The sequence below is a fragment of the Schistocerca serialis genome, chromosome 6, assembly GCF_023864345.2.
Source record: "Schistocerca serialis cubense isolate TAMUIC-IGC-003099 chromosome 6, iqSchSeri2.2, whole genome shotgun sequence".
NCBI classification, from domain to species: Eukaryota; Metazoa; Arthropoda; class Insecta; order Orthoptera; family Acrididae; genus Schistocerca; species Schistocerca serialis.
This window is the reverse complement of record NC_064643.1, coordinates 596,622,562-596,638,656: the sequence shown is the minus strand read 5'-3', so window position 1 is coordinate 596,638,656 and position 16,095 is coordinate 596,622,562. Positions and strand designations below refer to the sequence as shown.

At 39.5% G+C, this 16,095-nt stretch overlaps 1 protein-coding gene across 1 annotated transcript in view; it reads left to right on the top strand.

The window, feature by feature from the left end:
* The window catches only part of LOC126484371 (tubulin beta chain), a 79,685-nt gene that overhangs the window by 38,174 nt on the left and 25,416 nt on the right, over positions 1-16,095 (top strand). The window lies entirely within an intron of this gene.

Below are 16,095 nucleotides of genomic sequence, written 5' to 3'. Positions count from 1 at the left end.
CAACAACATATGTAGTGAAACTTACATCACACATCTTGAGGCAGAGCCTGCTGAAAAAAAAAATATTCTGGCTGATAGGATGTTTACCATGATGCAACACCATCAATGAATAAATGTCACAGCTAATTCCATTCCATACACCACATGGCCACAGACGAATGCCAAAATCACTGACACACTACTTGCAACACAGGTTAGTACAGCGCATTTCATGTCAGCATGCAGCATAATGAATGTAGGCACCTCTGCCACAGCAAATTTCACACATTCCAAGGCGCAACTATACACGACCTACAATGGCATGGTGCAACCCATTTTAACACTTGCAGGGTCAGTATTTGTGAAAATGGGTTGCACTGTGCCATTGCAGATCATGTATAATTGCCCTTTGGACTGTGTGAAATTTGCTGTGGCAGAGGAGCTTACGTTTTTTGTACTGCATGGCGACATGGAATGCACTGTACTAGCTTGTGTTGCAAGAAGCATGTCAGTGATTTTGGTGTTCGAGTGTGACCATGTGCTGTGTGGAGTGGAATTAGCTGTGAAATTTATTCGCTGATGGTGTTGCATCATGGTAAACGTCCTATCAGCCAGAATATTATTTTTTCAGCAGGCTCTGCCTCAAGAGTGATAATTGCCACTTGTATCTGTGATGTATGTTACACCACCCACAGTGTCCACAGAGCTGCATCCAGCATTAGATCGCATCAGGTGTTGTCTGCTGACACCTAAGCTGGGATGGCATCCTGTCAGCGAGATCTCCTCATATATTGCTTGTTGTAACTGCTGTTCCAATGTCTGCTACAGGCCCTACAGAAGGTCTGATTTTGCCCATTGTATTTGTTTTGAGTGGATGGTGTGAGTAAGTCATCACTGATGAGATCAACATGCTCTGCCAGATGGCAAATTAGTGTCACAAATTTGGTATCATCACCCAGGATGCCTACAATACCAAAAATACACTCTTGAGTTACGAAGCAGAGAGAGGGCTGTTCTCAGCAAAATGGCAGTAGTTTGGGTTGAGGGCCAGTCTGTGCATATCATGTGGTAGTGGTATAACAGTGGCTGTGTGAAATGGCCTCAGATGTGAGGTCATCTGAAGTACTCATGTCACAGTTGTGAACTGGCTAACAATAGTGTAGTGGGTGGCCAACTGTAGTGCCACGTTTGAAGTAATTGTATTTCCAGCCACTATTCGTGGCACAGTTGATGTGGGTGTCTTGTGAAATGCACCACAGTTCGAAAGTTGTACTGTTAATTGCACTGGTTCACACACTGACGCACTTGGAGGCAGTTCATGTCCAAAGTCTAACAGAAGTACATCTGACCCTTACCTTTGTTGAAGAGGGTTTGGGCTGGACCTGTTACGTAATACAGAATCCAGAGTCACTGTGCAAGTGTTCATGGTCTAACAGAAGAATATCCAGCTGTTGTCATTGTTGAGGAGGGTATGGGCTGGGCCTGTTATAGGAAACAGTACCCAGAGCCATTGTACTCTCAGTTCTTTAATCGTATTTTCTATGTTTTGACCACATTCACTCTAATGAATGTGGTTAAAACATAGAAAATGTGATTAAAGAACTGAAAGGTAAACTGAGACACTCACTCTCTCCCAGTCTCACTCATGATCACCCACTCAGTCACTCTAGTTCACAACATGAAAAATGACACCACAAATGAAGAGATGTTTGAAAACTATCAATTAAAACACAATGAAGACTGGAATAACTAAAACAGATTCACAGCAATATGTGGCTGACTGATCATTTACCAAAAACAGGGATGAACCAGTCAGCCTAAAATTTCAGAGAAAAAGTTAGAAAACTTACAAAATTTTAAAAGTCGTACCACATTTGTTTGATTGTCAGCTAAAATAGTCGGCAAATGAGCCACCGCACTGTGGTTCAAAAATAAAATGCAGCGTAATAAAATGTATGTCACAAGCACTACACGTGGCACAGAAAGAAACCATGCATCATAGAGCTGTGGCCTATGTGAAGACCTGTGAGGGGGACTCCATGCTGCCCACGTGGCTGGAAGGAGGTACGCCATGGCCACGTTGCTGACTTAACTGTCACTTCCAGCCATTCTTCTTCCCATCAACACATGTCTCTGTACCTCAACAGTGAGGTGGGAGCATGTAGAGAGGTGGCGGACTGAACTAATTGAGGATCGTGGCACACCTCCTTGGTTGGTACATCTTTCCTTTCATTCCCTACAATACCCATGTGCCCCAGCACCCAGCACAAAGATATTTCCTTTCCCAGCCTTTGTAGTCAGAGGAGGGCATCCTTGATATTCTGGACTACTTTAGCTGCTGAGTCCATGTGAAGTAGAGAGTGAAGGGCATTCAAGGAACCGGAACAGACAAGGAATTTAGCACTGAAAACACATCTGTTCCAGTGCCTGCAAGATCGCATATAATTCCACATTGAGGACAGTAAAGTCTTGAGACAGTTGGATCTTGAGAATATAATCAGGGAAAAACAACAGAGCAATCAAAGGGGTCTGCTGTTGAAACCTATCCTGAAATACAGCTGCAGAGTTGTAGCGCTCAGTTACGTCATAAAACAATGTACTGAAAACATATGCAGGAGTGAAATCTCTCCTTTACTGCACAAAACCTAAAATCACTCTGGGCCTCTGCAATAACCAGGGTGGCAGCCAGTTAAAACCCTGCAGTTGAGGTTGTACTTGCTCCACACCAAGTGACTCCAGCACATACTGTACACAGCTCCCAAATGGCATTGTTGCTTGCGGACAACTGGAGAAAAGATGTTCCAGACACTGACGAACAACAGTATGGTGTGCAGGTGAATTTGAAGCAGCAAGGAGCTTAACATGACTGACACACCATGAGGAGCTTTTGCTGGATGGTGAGTGGCAATTCCCCGGCCTCAGCACAGAGACTGGGTATGAGGCTTGTCACATAATCACCTGTGGCCAGCCTAATCTGCTCATAGTGATTAGTGTCAATAATCTTTGGGTAGGAAGGCTTTGCTGACCTGTACACCATGCACCCACAGTCCCACAATAAATGCACAAAAGCCCTATAAAACTGGAACAGCTGTGCCTCACCTGATCCCTAAGACCTGTGGCTAAAAGCACTTTAAGATATACGGTTTCTTCTGGGTTCTGGTTTTTAGGTCTCTCAGATGAGGTAATCATGACAATTTGGAGTAAAAAATGAGGCCCAGAAACCTCACTGAAATTTTAAAATGTAGAATGGTGTCCCTCATATGTAAGTCAGGTGAATTAAATATACAATGAGAATGATTAAAATGAACACATTCACACTTATCTGCAGAAAACTGAAAACTCATTTTTGTAGCACATTCCTCTAACCTCTGCACTGTAAGCTGTAACTGATGAGTCATTGTGGCAACATTTGAAGAAGAACAGAAAACAGAAAAATCATCCACAAACAAGGAGCATTGTACAGGATTCTGTACAGGAAACATGATACTGTTTATGACAATGGCAAAGAGGGTAACACTTAAAACACTGCCCTGAGGGACACCATTCTCCTGCTCAAATCGATCTGATAGCATATCACCAACTCAGGACATAAAGCAAAAATATGAAGATGGGGAGGTGGCCGCAAAAGCCCCATTGGAGAGTTGCTCTAAAATACTGTGTCTCCAAGCAATGTCATTTGCCTAACTGATGCCATACAATATACCAAGACAGTTTTGTTTACATAGGAAAGCCTGCTGAATAGCCACCTATAGGAGCTTCATGCTGTCGAAGGTGAATTGAAATCTCTGGGATCCACACTGAGAGTAGCTAAGGAGTTGCCTATTCTCTGACACCAGACCAGATGATGACCAGACCAGATGATGGTTAACCATTTGCTACAGGGTCTTTCCTACACAGCTCATTAAGGTGATGCTCCGGTAACTACTATGGCATGTCCAGTCCTTTCCTGGTTTGATGATAGGTATCAAAACTGCCTCTCTCCATGAACTGGGAAACTAGCCTGTCTGCCATATCAAATTAAAATAGTTGAGGAGGACTTCCTGCGACACTGTTGGCAAATGTTGAAGCATGCAGTACCGGGTTTGTTCATGATGGGGTTATACTATCACGAGTCTCAGACAGTGCGCTGAATCCAGTTTCCACATGGAGAAAGGGTAGCTGTAAGATTCGGAATTGTTGCATCTGAATTCCACAGTAACAGCGGAACATTAGATCTGGGCTGGCATTGGCCATAGTCATTGCAAAATGCTCTGCCATCATATGAGCAATGCTTCCAGGCCATTTCAGCACTGCTGCTATTGGAGAACGACTGTGTTTACTGGAAATCCTCCTGGTGGCTTACCAGACTTTCATAGAACAAGTGGAATGGTTGGTGGAATCCAGGAACATTTGCCATGGCCTTTTCTCACCCTCCTTAAAACGTGTTTATCCTTGGCTCTCTTGACTTAAGTCTGTGAGCTTGTCTTCTGTTGGGTTGTATTTAAACTGTTGAAGAGCTGCACACCTGTCCCAGTTTTCTGGGCAGCACTCATCAGGTACAGGTTACCTCCTCAGTGACATGAGGATGGATAAGTCAGCAGCATGATGGATCACTTGTGTGATGTGGTACACCTATTCCTGGATGCTGCCACGGTATTCAAACATGGCCAGCTCACTTAAAAATGTCCAGTCAGCTCTTATGACCATCCTTTTCGGTGGTTTCTGTTCATGTAATGCTCCACTAGGTACATCCAGAGTGGGAAGTGTTCATTGGAATGAAGTTGATTTGCTTCCCACTGAGCAGAGTCTACAAAGGATGGAGAGCAGAAAGAGAGGTCTTTGGCTGAGGATAATCCAGCAGGAGCCAAGAAATGAATGGGACTGCCTGTGTTGAGGATGCACAGCTTCTGAGGAATCACAAAGTCTTCCAAGACTCGACCCCTAGGGCAAGTATAGTTCGAGCCCCATAATACATTCTGGGCACTGAAATCAACCAGCAGGAGAAATAGGCAGGGGAGTTGTTATAAAGGTCTGTGAGAGTCTCAGCTTTGAGCACAGGGGGCGTTGCAGTGTTAAGATTTTCAGTTCCTCCATGTGTGTCCTGAACCCATTAACATTATACTGTAGTATGGGAGACATTTATCACAGGGATGTACTTTCACTCTGTCTTTCTGCTGGCAACGGGACCTCATAGTGGGCAGAGATTCAGTCTTGGTGTGAGACGAGTGCTCTAAGCCAATATCAGGATGATTTAGCTCTGAAGACAATTTCATGATAGATGTCTGAGAGAGGGACATCCACATCATCAGACTGTTTGCTTCCTGTTTCCAACAGTGGCTACTAATGCTGAAACTAGCAGCCTGTGTTTGTGTAGTAGCAGCAGTCTTCTGAACTGGTTGTTTAAGAATAGAAGGAAAAGAGGTAGCAAATGTGGAGGGCTGCATAGCTATATAGATCTTTTTGGTCTCATCATGCCGGATGCACTTTTTTGTTTAAATTTCCAGTATCTCCCTTTCCTCAAGGCAGTCCCTACTCCAGACTGAATGATCCCTAGAGCAATTTACGGTGTACAGAACTGCTGCTAACAAACCTGATGGTTAAGGACCTAAGAAGAATAAGGTTGTTACTATAGAACGTGAACAGCAAGGTCCCAATTCCCTTTTCTGTGGCTTAACTCCTACATCTGTTGATGGTTCTCCATCCATGAGTATTTGCTGCATCCTCCCAACCTAGAAAACCGCAGTCCACTGACAAACTTCACTTCATACCTCATATGACCACACCTTCCATAATAAGTGTTGATGTGATCCTTTTTGGAACTCTAGGAATGCTACAGCCACATGAATGCCTTGATCCATTGCTTTCAGAATGTCATATGAGAAAAGTGTGATTGGGGTTTCACATAACTGATGTTTTTTGCAACCATATTGGAATGGAGGAGATCATTCTGTTCTAGGTATCTTATTATTTTCAAGATTCTACTACACATATATGTCAATGATATTGGATGATAGCTTTGTAATTTATTTCTACTGCCTTTCTTGTAGATGGATATGATTTGTGCCTTCTTCCAATTACTGAGCACAATAGGGGGGGGGGGGGGGGGGGGGAGATCTACAGCACTGAGTACAGAATCTGATAGGGATTCTGTCCAGACCTTATGACCTTGATTGATTTTAGTGGCTTCAGCTGCTTCATCATCAGTCTGACAGCCAGTGCAATCGGCGAGTTTAATATAATTTACCAAATGAAGTTGATTTGTTTCATGCTAATAGGCTCCTAATAATTTAAAATGTTTCTTCTTTGTTTTTGGAATTTGATTTGTGTGTGTGTGTGTGTGTATACGTTGGAGTACATTTAGTCCTACCATCATTTAAATTGCCAACCCCAGAGAAGAACTTCAAAAACCCTGGTCATTTAGGTCAAATGGGATTATTCTCCCAGACACATACAGTCTATTGGTGATAAGCTGGTGGGCAGGACAGCGTGTTTCATGTGATCATTGGTTGTTGGTGGCTTCTCATTGTTCACAGTAAATAATTATGGAAATATATGTGTAGGAGAGCATCTAAGAGTGCTTTCCACTGGTTTTCTAACATAACAAAAATAACCATGCATCAGTTCTCATTTAATGAATTTTAACTAGGATTTACTAAAATCTATTTATCTTCAATGAGTCGAATATCTCCAGGCACAGGAAAAGATCCAGGTTTCCCTCAGGACACACACACACATCCTTGGACAAATCAGTGGAAATCCACATGCATGGCCGCCCTAGGTGTGAGCCATCATGATCAGAAAAGACAGAAATGTAATAATTTTGCAGAGATTATTCAGCTGAATTTTCCAGTGGGTAGCTGATATGAATTAAAACCGGGTTTCCACAGACATGAATTACTTACTCGTTCATTCTCCCACCAACACTCATGTAAGTTAACTTATATGTGGAAACATTCTATGTGCACATTGTCATGACAGCTTACCCATAAGTTACAAAAGCTGAAAGTTGTTTAACTACCTTGTATGATGTTGCATCACCTACCATCACCTATGAGCTTCACCAGCAGCCAGTAGGTGCATCTGCTCTCATTCTGCTCTCATTTGTTTGACAGCACATGTGATGAAGTAAGCTCGGATAATTTTAATTCCCCTCTTGTTTTGCCATCTGCCTCCTTAAATTCTTTTTTCTTGTTTAAATAATTACCATTAACATACGTTAATATAATCTGCATTTTCATAAAAGAGAAAGATTGGCGACTCAGTTTTAAAGGATAGAACATCAGATCTAATTTTGTGCTTAGTTTTATGTATGTAGTGGATTTTCTAATTTATTTCAACTATTCCTAATTAGTAGCTTTCATTATAGGGCAAAATCTGTAATTGTTTTGTAACTTAAACTCTGTTGTTGACATATAAACAAATGTAAATTCTGCACAAAGTATAAACATTTGGAGGAACAACTAATAGTCATTTTAAAGGATCTACTTGGATCTATTTGAAAACATATTAGCAAAGTCAGCCCTTAATTAATTCCAAAGTAATTAACAGTTTTGTCAAAAGTATTGTTTGCATGACTATATTTGTTAATTTCACAATTCAAACAAATACTTTGGCCTAACTCTTGTAGTAGAAGAAACTGTTAAAAAGATGGAATTTTTAAAGTATTCAGTTAATTTAATGAGTTAAGTTTTAATTGTAATTTCTGTAAATTTAACTTTGAACAATGTGTAATTTCAGTACCTATTATTTTGGTGATACATAAGGGACCAATTTTTGGTCATGAGACAGTCAGTCCATGGCCGAGTTTCAGACGAGGAACCTGTGTTGGTTAGAATGACAACAATGCTTCAACTTAACTGTGGAATAGGTGTTAAACAATCAGACCATGTGTAAAAACAATGGCAGTGACTGTTCTCATACATATGTGATTATTCTTCAAGAACTGTGAACTTTGCAGTTAGGTTTTACTGCTCGTAGATGTTCAACAGTAAACTGTTGTAGCAGTATGTGGAGGTTTGCCCGCAAACTATTAATGAGGCTTATGGAAAGTTTAAACAATAGTGCACTGGCCATATACATAAATGTGTATATAGGGGGGGGGGGGGGGGGGGGGTGAAAAAGTGAAATTAAAGTACTGTGAAACGCAATTGTGTATCTGTCGGCTACATTATTTACAGTAGTCAGTGTCCAAATTACAAACCCCATTTTTCAGCCAGTGTATCAGCGCAGTATGTCGACACCGAGAGCAACAAATGAAGAAATAATAAAGCAGGTGGAACTGCTACACACAGACCTAAAATTGTTTGTTTATTTATGTGAAAAGTTAGTGTCATGCCAGAGTAATGGGCTAAGTCTTGACCAAAGGAAATAAATACTTTCTAAAGTGGCAACATATTCTTAAACGGTGTGATATGAATATCACGCTAGCAGTTAGCAACTCCTTACAATCACTTATTTGTAATATAGAAACATAACATTGTTTGAAGTGAAGTGATGCCTTGGTTTAAAAAGTATTGTAACTGAGAATGTAAACTGATATTTGTTTGTTAATGTCACTATAAACTCTTCGGCTAAAAGCTGCAAAACTCCAGTACAAATAATTTAACTTGTCACAATCTGAAAGTCATGTAAGTAGCATTTCCAGCTTTGGCATGTGTAAATGCTAACTTGTGTAAAAGCTAACTTGCATGTAAGTGTAGCGATGGAGGGGATGCATATGTAAGAAATTGATGCCTGTGGAAATCTGGCTTAGGTCAGCATTCACCTCCTGGAGCCTGGGCTGCTCCATAGCACCAAATCCTCACTGGTGCCCCATCATACTCATAGCACTTACATTGACAGAACTGCCAAGACTTAAGAGAATAGTTAGTGGAATTTTGGTAGTCTGAAGTGAGTTTGAGTTTGTGGACACCATATTTCTTCTATACTTTAGTCCATCTAAATCAAAATAAGTTTTGCCTCTCAAGCCTGATGTGGCTGCTTGAGGTCTTGAAGGTGGGGAAAACAATTTTCACAAAACTTTATTCATACATGGGATACTGTAGGAAATGTACAACTTCTTGAGCTCTTGAAGCTGGGGAAAGCAATCTTCAGAAAACTTATTCATACCTGGGATATTGTAGGAAGTGTACAATATGTCTTAAGATCCATAACATTAGGGAAATAAGCTTACTGACTTGTGACAGCATAGCAAGGTTACAGGGCTACTGTGAGCACTCTAGCAAAAATTTCAAACACCAATTAACAAATGTATTCAAAAAATATAAATTTACTTTTACAAAAAAATAGTTTTTACTTTTTCAAATCCTTGTACCAATTGGAAAGAATTCAGTCAACATCAGTATTACACCATTGTGATGGCTGTAGTGCAATAGACAAAACTTCCATCATGGCTTGATGTGTCAGTGTAAGCACTTAACAACAAAGTAACAGAAAAGTAAAGCTATCTTTCTAATGAGACTTTTCTTTGTAAATTCTCTGTATTCTGTTATTAATGGCTGTCATAAAATACAAACTAAACTTCATATAAAGAAAAATGAAAATCCTTTTCATTTTTTAATTTCATTATATCACTAAATCATAATTGTACACTACTGGCCATTAAAATTGCTACACCAAGAAGAAATGCAGATGACAAACGGGTATTCATTGGACAAATATATTATACTGGAACTGACATGTTATTACATTTTTATGCAATTTGGATGCATAGATCCTGAGAAATCAGTACCCAGAACAACCACCTCTGGCTGTAATAGCGGCCTTGAGGCGCCTGGGCATTGAGTCAAACAGAGCTTGGATGGCGTGTACAGGTACAGCTGCCCATGCAGCTTCAACACGATACCACAATTCATCAAGAGTAGTGACTGGCGTATTGTGACGAGCCAGTTGCTTGGCCACCATTGACCAGACATTTTCAATTGGTGGGAGATCTGGAGAATGTGCTGGCCAGGGCAGCAGTCGAACATTTTCTGTATCCAGAAAGGCCCATACAGGACCTGCAACATGCGGTTGTGCATTATCCTGCTGAAATGTAGGGTTTTGCAGGGATCGAATGAAGGGTAGAGCCACGGCTTGTAACACATCTGAAATGTAACGCCCACTGTTCAAAGTGCCATCAATGCAAACAAGAGGTGACCGAGACGTGTAAGCAATGGCACCCCATACCATCACACTTCCAATGAGCGTTCACCGCAATGTCGTCAAACACGGATGCGACCATCATGATGTTGTAAACAGAACCTGGATTAATCCGAAAAAATGACGTTTTGCCATTCGTGCACCCAGGTTTGTCGTTGAGTACACCATCACAGGTGCTCCTGTTTGTGATGCAGCGTCAAGGGTAACCACAGCCATGGTCTCCGAGCTGATAGTCCATGCTTCTGCAAATGTCGTCGAACTGTCCTTGCAGATTGTTGTTGTCTTGCAAACGTCCCTATCTCTTGACTCAGGGATCGAGACGTGGCTACATGATCCATTACAGCCATGCGGATAAGATGCCTGTCATCTCGACTGCTAGTGATCCAAGGCCGTTGGGATCCAACACAGCGTTCCGTATTACCCTCCTGAACCCATATTCTGCTAAATCATTGGATCTCAACCAATGCGAGCAGCAATGTCGTGATACGATAAACTGCAGTTGCGATAGGCTAGAATTTGACCTGTATCAAAGTCGGAAATGTGATGGTATGCATTTCTCCTCCTTACATGAGGCATCACAACAGCGTTTCATCTGGCAACACTGGTCAACTGCTGTTTGTGTACGAGAAATCGGTTGGAAACTTTCCTCATGTCAGCACGCTGTAGGTGTTGCCACCGGTGCCAACCTTGTGTGAATGCTCTGAAAAGCTAATCATTTGCATATCACAGCATCTTCTTCCTGTTGGTTAAATTTCGCGTCTGTAGCATGTCATCTTCGTGGTGTAGCAATTTTAATGGCCAGTAATGTATATTCAGTTTTTATACAATAAAACATTAAACCTTAAATGCAGAGTGGTAGCCTTTTACATAAACTCTGCTTTAAATTGCTGTTTTTGTGGGTTAGTTATCAAGTCATTCTGTGTGGAATCAGTCAATTAGAAAAATAGATCTGAGCCTTGATGGTTTAGAATTTTATAATTTTTTGTCATTTTATTCTTCCTATCAGAACAAGATATAATTTAAACATTAAGATTTGTTTTGGATATTTAGTTTTTGAGTTAGGCCTACGAATTTTTAAAGTTTCAAAAATTGTGTGATTTTTGCATGTTTTGAGATCTTAGAATGGTCATATCTCAAAACCATTTGACTTACAGACCTCCACGTCATTCATTTTCTTATAAACTTTAAAAATATGTATCACTTTATTCATAAAAGACAACATTTTCTTAAACTAAACTTTTCTTAATTTCTTAAAATTTCAAAATAATGTATGTTAGTCATACAGTATTTGTTAAATATATGTGGCAAACTTCATAATGGTATTCCAATGGGAACATATTTAAAAAAAGCCAATTTACTGTGCAGCATCCATTCTGTATGACTTTGAACTTAGTAATAAGCTGCAATGGTTACCTGGACTATCAAACACTAAATAAATTCCATTTTACTACAATCTGTATTGTTGACTGTACAGTTTGCAACCTGATTTGTAAAACTAAAGTTAAAATGAAACTCCTGTGAATTATCAGGGTTATTTTGTTTTCAAGGTCTGATTGGCTGTAAAATGAAACCACAGTGAAAATCAAAAAAATTTATTTGTAAATTTAGCTGCACCTACCACCTTGCATTGATGCTGCTTGGACTTCAAGAAATGTCACAGTGTGGTACCAACTTTCCAATACCCTTTTCATAGAAGGGCATGCTTCCAGCCAGTTCTCTAAGACTGGCCTGCGGCTCACTGTCTATGCTAATATGCTGTCCTCATAGCCAGTGGTTCATATGAGCAAAGACATGAAGAGTAGAGGGAGCCAAGTCTGAGATGTATGGCAGAGGATCAAACACTTCCCATCACAAGTGCTGCAGGAGTGTCACTGTAAAAGTTGCAAGAAGAAGGACAGTGCCTGGTGACAACATTCCTCTCTGCTTGTTCTGAATTTTTCTTTGCAGAAGTTGAAGAGGCATGCTGTATGAAGCTGCAATGATAGTTGTGCCAAATTTTATGAATTGTACCAACAAAACAGAACACAGTAACCATACACTTCCTGATGAAGAAGGTTTTTTAGTTTACTTGGGAAAGAGAATGCATCCATTATTTCGATTGCTCTTTTGTTTCTTCAATTTCAAAATGGTCTCATGCCCCATCTCCTTGACAATTTTGTTTAAATAAAAATCTTCTTCATCATGGCAATGCTGGCGAAACCAAGGTGGCAGGCCCATTCACTGTGTTTTGCAGTGGTCAGACACCATCTTGGGGGCCTATCTCACACAGAATTTGCAGTAAGTACTGAAGTCTCTCAACATGGTATAGAGACCTGACTTTGAAAACTCAGGAAATGAATCACTCAACGCATAAACTATAAACTGACAATTTTCTCAAATAACCTGGTCCACTTTCTGAACAGGATTGTCAGTTTACACTTGCTTCCATCACTGATGGCCTGTGTATCATGAATATATGTACATCTTTCCTGAAAATTCCTGCACCATTGTTGCACTTTGCTGTCATTCCTGAAAGTTTTACCATCCACATTACTCATTTGTTGATGATCTTCACCCTTGGTGGGAGACACTCTATTCTAGAGTTGTTTATATGCTGACAGCATGCTCAGAACGACTGTGACATGATGTGATCAATAGGCATACTAGAAACATCTGTTCTAAGCTGTGGTTTTAATTTTGCAACTGATCGCAATTTTTTTTTTTTTTTTTTTTTTTTTTTTTTTTTTTTTTTTTAAAGAAAACGAACAAACAAACTCATAATTAAGTTCACTTTGATTTATCATTTTACAAATGTGGTAAAGCATTCCAAACCATCCCATATAACAATTTTGTTAAAAAAACTCATATTCCTTTCTAATTACTTTAATTTTCACTCACAAAATAATATGAAATACAATAGACAGCCATAATTATGTTCAAAACAGCATATTTATTTTCAAAAATAAATTGGACAGATTACATTTGCAGTCTTGAGTGTGTTTTTTAAAGTTAAGTTCACATGGGGAGCAGCTTACATAGCGTCTTCAAGGTGGGTGGCCGGTGGCCATTGATCTTGAGCAGTACTGGTTTTTCAAAATATTCATTTATGGAATCAAATACTGCATCCAGTAAATGGCTAACTTTTTGCAATTTCCATATTTTTTTGGCACATGTTTACTCCAAAATTCTTCAGCAGATGGCAGTTTTAACATTTGCAAGGAAATGTCTTCCTGCAAGTCTATTATCTCCATTTGGAGTAAGGGTTCTGAAAGGCAGAACAACTTCACAGCCACATCAGTCCATTCTGCCCCTGGGGAAATACGAAAAAGGCAGTTTTGAAGAATTGCAACATCCCCATCTGTACAAAGTCTCAGAATCATACTGTCAATTCCTTCCTGAGATCTGACAAAAAATTTGAAAATCCTGCAATGTCTGTTTCATAATTATTTTTGTATTCAAGAATTTTTGGAAAAGTAATAAATTTTTGACTTGCAGTGGCTTCTTCAAAGATATCCAGCTTGCAATGGAAAGAAGAGACTTTTGTATCAGAACACATATTAATTTCTTATTTCCTTGTAGCTTTGTATTGAGTGCATTTAAATGTTTCAGAATGTCATTCACGAGATCCACAGCCAGCACATTGCATTCCTTTGTTAGGAACTGCAAATGCTTTCTTGCTTCTTACATATCCAAGCTGTCTGAGGAGTAGGTTACTACTTCTTTTACATGCCAAAAGATTCAATCATTTGACCTTTAATTTCACAACAAATATTGTGCTGCAGTAAGTCAGAATGTGCCAAGTCACATTCAGATAGAAACTCTTTCAACTCTCTGTACTGAAGGGTAGAATGAGACCTCATAATATTAATCAACTTGATCAAATGGTGCATTGTTTCTTTAAGAGTGGCACTAAGTTTTCCATAAAGAATTACCAGGTGTACCGGTATGAAATGAGCGTTAAGATACAAACATGTCGATAGGAAACATTTGTTGTGAACAAGCCTTAATTTTTGTTTGTTTGGTTGGTATGATATCTGTCAAAGATATTTAGTATACATCAAGTCATGGAACAAACAACATCATATGTTTTCATCGTGTTAACAATGTCAAATTTTGTACCAGAAAGTGATGATTTGCGGAAAGCATTAATTTTTTGTTTTGATTTGAAAAAAAGTGCTGCCAGAGTGGCATCGAATGCTTGTCGAGGCATATGGTGATCATGCTCTATCAGAAGCAACATGCAAAAGATGGTTTCAACAGTTCAGAAATAATGATTTTGATGTAAGAAATGAAGAATGTGGAAGGCCACCAAAAAAGTTCGAAGATTCCGAATTGCTAGCAATATTGGATGAAGATGATACTTTGAGTCAGAAGCAAATGGCAGCAATGCTAAATGTTGCACAACAAACGATGTCTGACTGTTTTAAAGCTATGGGAAAGATCCAAAAATGTGGAAAATGGGTGCAACATGAATTGAATGAAAGACTGATGGAAAACCGTAAAACCATTTGTCAAATTTTGCTTCAAAGACATGAAATAAAATCAATTTGGCATTGAATTGTTACTGGAAATGAAAAATGGATTTATTTTAAAAATCCTAAACGGGAAAAATCATGGGTTAATCCGGGACAACCATCAACTTCGACTGCAAAACCAGATCGATTCGGCAAGAAGACAATGCTCTGTGTTTGGTGGGACCAGAAAGGTGTGGTGTATCATGAGCTTCTAAAACCTGGTGAAACTGTGAATACTAATCGCTACAACAAATGATCAATATGAACTATGCATTGATTGAAAAAAGAACAGAATGGGCCAGAAGACATGGCAAAGTAATTTCTTTTACACGACAATGCACCTGCACACAAAGCAAAACTGGTTCAGGATACAATCAAAGCACTTGGCTGGGAGATGCTATCCTACCCGCCGTATTCACCAGACTTGGCCCCTTCCAACTACCATTTGTTTTCATCAACGGGACACGCATTGGCTGAGGAACACTTCGATTCCTACGAAGAAGTCGAAAATTGGGTGTCTGATTGGTTTGCTTCAAAAGACGAACATTTCTATTGGCGTGGTGTCCACAAATTGCCAGAAAGGTGGTCAAAATGCATAGAAAGCAATGGTCAGTACTTTGAATAAAATGTTTTTACTTTTCAGTTCAAAATTAGTGTTTCATTTTTCACAAAAAAAACGCTCATTTCATACCGGTACACCTGGTATGCACTGACAACATAGCAGCCCAGCATTCTTATCCTTGATTCTCTTTACTAGTTCCTTTTATTTGCCAATCATCACTGAGGCGCTGTTATTGAAAGAGACACCATTTTATGTTAACTAATGTTTGATTTTACCATGAAGTCAACGAAAGTCTTGAATAAATCTTCCCCATGAGTTTCGCTTTTAAATGGCAATATTTCTGGCAGTTCTTCCCTAAGTGCTTTACTTTCAGTATTCAAAAATTACACAGAAGTAGACATTTGTTCATCATCAACAATGTCACATGATTCATCAAGTGCTGTGGCTTAGCCAAGTGTCTTCTGGAGAAGTTTGAGCAAACTACTTTTATTGTCAGCAATCAAAATTTTGGTTCTTCTGGCATTGCTACTTACTGACAATGGAATACCTTGAAATGCAGCAACATCATCCTTTTTCTCTTCAGTTGGTGCCTTGGCTGTTCCAACATACAATTTTTATTGTCAAAGGGTCTGAAAATGGCTATTGCTGTTTATTAAACATCCAACACATATGCAGTACTGCTTCAGCAGATTTTTCTAGCCCGCTCATAGAGTGACTTAATAAGGCAATGAATTTTTTTTGTAAGAACCTATATATGCCTGTATTTTCTCTTCATGAGCTTCAGTACCCCAAGGAAATTTTTATGGAACTGCTGATGAGTTGTTTCATTGTATCACTTTAAATTAGCACTTTTAACAAGAGCATCAGTTTTGTTGTACATGAGGGAAACTGGAACAGCTCTAGGCCTGTCAGACAGCATAAAACAATATTTTTCAGTCCACT